This window comes from Primulina tabacum, unplaced genomic scaffold (assembly GCF_025594145.1).
Source record: "Primulina tabacum isolate GXHZ01 unplaced genomic scaffold, ASM2559414v2 Contig652, whole genome shotgun sequence".
In the NCBI taxonomy this organism is placed as follows: domain Eukaryota; kingdom Viridiplantae; phylum Streptophyta; class Magnoliopsida; order Lamiales; family Gesneriaceae; genus Primulina; species Primulina tabacum.
In genome coordinates, this window is record NW_027459829.1 from 43,307 (window position 1) to 46,532 (window position 3,226).

Consider the following 3,226-nt stretch of genomic DNA (forward strand, 5'->3'; position numbering starts at 1 on the left):
ATGTCAAAATAAAATTTTAAAACTTCCGCTGCGTTTTGGACACGAGAAAAACAATAACCCAACATCGAAATGATTAGAAGTTGCCTATCTGAAACTAGCCTATAAATAAAGCTTTGCTACCATTTTATCTTTCCTGTAGTAAGCCAGGAATTATGGAGGGGATAGAGACAAAAAAGAACAAGGGTGTAGAATTATTTGTTAGAGTAAATGTCCTGTAAGCAAACGGTTGTCTATGAAATTTATTGATTCAAGTGTAATAAACAATCTTTATTTTAATATAATTTAACTTTTTATGGTTTCACTTTACTTTATCTTTATACCTAAGCAATCAGCATAGATAAAGTTTTTGATTATACTTTAATGCAAATGAATCATAATCCGATCTTGAAACTTATTTGTAAACAATGTATATTCTAAATCCGTTCCTAATTGATTCAGCCACCTAAAATAAAGATAAAAGCCGTTTGAGCTTGAGACTAGTATATGTGTTGTTGTGTACTGTGTTTCATGGTATGTGATGAAACTTAAAATTAATAATTTATTATATATTAAAACCTGTATTTTAAAATTTAAGTTTCATTAAAAATATAAAATTATGTTATTTTAGTAAAATGTCTTACTAAATATGTTTTATTTTCAAGTTTTCTACATGTTGGTAAAATAATGATAACTCAAGCTACAAAATTCAAATTGAGGTGATTCAAACATGCTTGGAATCCTTGAGGAAGTATGTAAAACTTTGCAGAAGACATGAATACCTAAAAAGTTCATTAAGATGATCAAATTGTGCAAATATCAAAAGGATGACATATTTTATTTTACTATGACTAGCTTATAGTAAAAAAAATCATAACTATTTAAATATTTAACCAAATGAGGTGAGCCGACAAGCCAAATTCATCTACAGACAATGCCCTACATGTTTGTTGTTTTGACCAAAGTCAAATTCGAAGATTAAAGTTGCGGATCATAGCATTCAAAGAAGATCCATAGAATTGAAGTTGGAGGAGACAAAAACTACTATTACAACTACGTGGCATTAATAAAATTTTTGACATTTTCTCTCATTTGGCCTATAAATAGAGGCCTTGTGTTAACTTGAGGAGTATCATATCCCATTGTAAAATAAAGAGTGTGTGTGTATTAGTTTGGAAATAAAAGTTTTAAGTTCCAATATATTTTCTTTCACTTTTCCAACTATGAGTGGTGATTTTATTGTTAATCAAAAGTAAGCTCATGGCAAGTTATATCTAATATATCAAGGTGAAGATGATGAATTCTTGGTGAAGTAAGATTGTTTATATTTTGTATATTATTTCTATATTTCTTTTCATTTAATAACTAACATTTACTTTATTGGAATTAACATTTACCTTATTGTATCTAACTTTTACTTTCCCGCAACTAAATTTTATTTTTCGCATCTAAGTTTTACTCTACCGCAACTAACTTATTAAATCGTATATTTCATTTAGGCAATAGTGTGGCTCTGTCGGTTGTTCTAAATGAAATATAATGATTTAATCTAACATTTACTTTATGCAATTTTATATTTATACAGTCATATTTTTAATCATAGGCACCATATTTAAAATATCGATTAATTCGATATTTTTATAGTGTGAACTATATTATATCATGTATGTGTTAATATTTAATTTTATTTTTTTTGGAACCATTATTTATGGTGGTTTCCTTTGTTTTACTTTTAGTTAAATAATATTACATAAACCAAGAATAAATCTTTGAGCCTTGACAAAATTTATAATTTGTAAACTTCATTATAGCATTTGGTAATTTATAAATTAATAAATTTAAACTTAAAAGAACTTCTCTGTGGATCGATCTCGTACTTACAAAATATATTACTTGCAGACAACCTACACTTGAGTGAATTATAATTTAAGTGGTAACAAGTTTTTGGCGCCTTTGTCGGGGAGATATAAATTAAGTTTATATTTGTTATATATGTTTTATTTATAAGTATTGTGTTGTTTATACTTGTATAAGTATTTGGAGTCATAAAAAAGTGGTAGAATTATTTGAGTATCTAAAAATAATTTAAACACGGATGATAATTCAAATAATTCAAATAATAATAATAATAATAATAATAATAATCAAGAACATGATCAATTAAGAACAGTTAAGCACAATATGAACCTTATTAGAACCAGTGCCCTATCTTATTTAGTTTTTCCTCCCGATGCATCTAATTTCAACTTTAAACCTCAAATTATTCAACTTTTATCAAATTTTCATGGCTTGGATTCTGAAAAATTATATTTACATCTAATATAATTTTAGGAAGTTTGTAACACTTATAATGATAAAAATTGTAGCATGGATATAGTTCGATTAAAGTTTTTCCCTTTTTCTTTAAAAGATAAAGCTAAAACATAGCTACAAAATTTGAGATAGAGTTTAATAAGATAATGGGAAGAAATGCAACAACAGTTTCTCAAAAAAAAATTCCCTTCCCATATAACAAACTCTTTTAAAAGACAAATTACAACTTTTTCTCAAAAACAAGGAGAAACATTTTATCAATGTTGGGATAGATATAAAGAATTACTTAATACATGTCCACATCATGGTTTTGAAACGTGTAGAATAGTTTCTCACTTTTACGAAGGTATAATAAATAAAGATAGGCAAATGATAGAATTCATGTGTAATTGAACTTTTGAAAATAAAAACCCAAATGAAGCTATGTAATATTTGGATTCATTAGCAGAAAATGCTCAAAATTTGGATAATATAGGTACAATAAAACCACCAACAACTAAAATCAATAATTCAACAAATAAGAGTGATATCTATAATCTTAAAGATGACATAGATATTCAAGCTAAACTTACATCTTTAGCAAGAAAAATTGAGTAACTAGAAATGAAAAAGAGTGGTCAATTAAAAAGTATACAAGAAATTATTTGTCATATATGTGATACACATGATCATTCTACAAAAGATTGTCCAACATTACCTTCATTTAAAAAATGTCTTCATGAAGGAGCTACTATGTTAACAATTATAAAAAACCAATATTAGATCCTTTTTAACAATCATATAATCTTGGATGGAAAAACCATCTTAATTTTAGTTGGAGGAATTATAATAATGCACAACCTTCACAACAATATTTTCAAAATAACCAAAATCATCAAGGTTATATTCTCTATGTCACACTTCTAAGAAAAAACTTTGAAGACATTGTCACGTACCA

General features: G+C 26.5%; 1 non-coding gene across 1 annotated transcript; it reads right to left on the reverse strand.

Moving 5' to 3' along the window:
* Positions 1-2,489: 2,489 nt before the first annotated feature.
* On the reverse strand, positions 2,490-2,600 carry LOC142534656 (small nucleolar RNA R71). The gene has a single exon (XR_012817107.1). It is a non-coding gene; the product is annotated as a small nucleolar RNA R71 (small nucleolar RNA).
* Between the last annotated feature and the right edge of the window lie 626 nt (positions 2,601-3,226).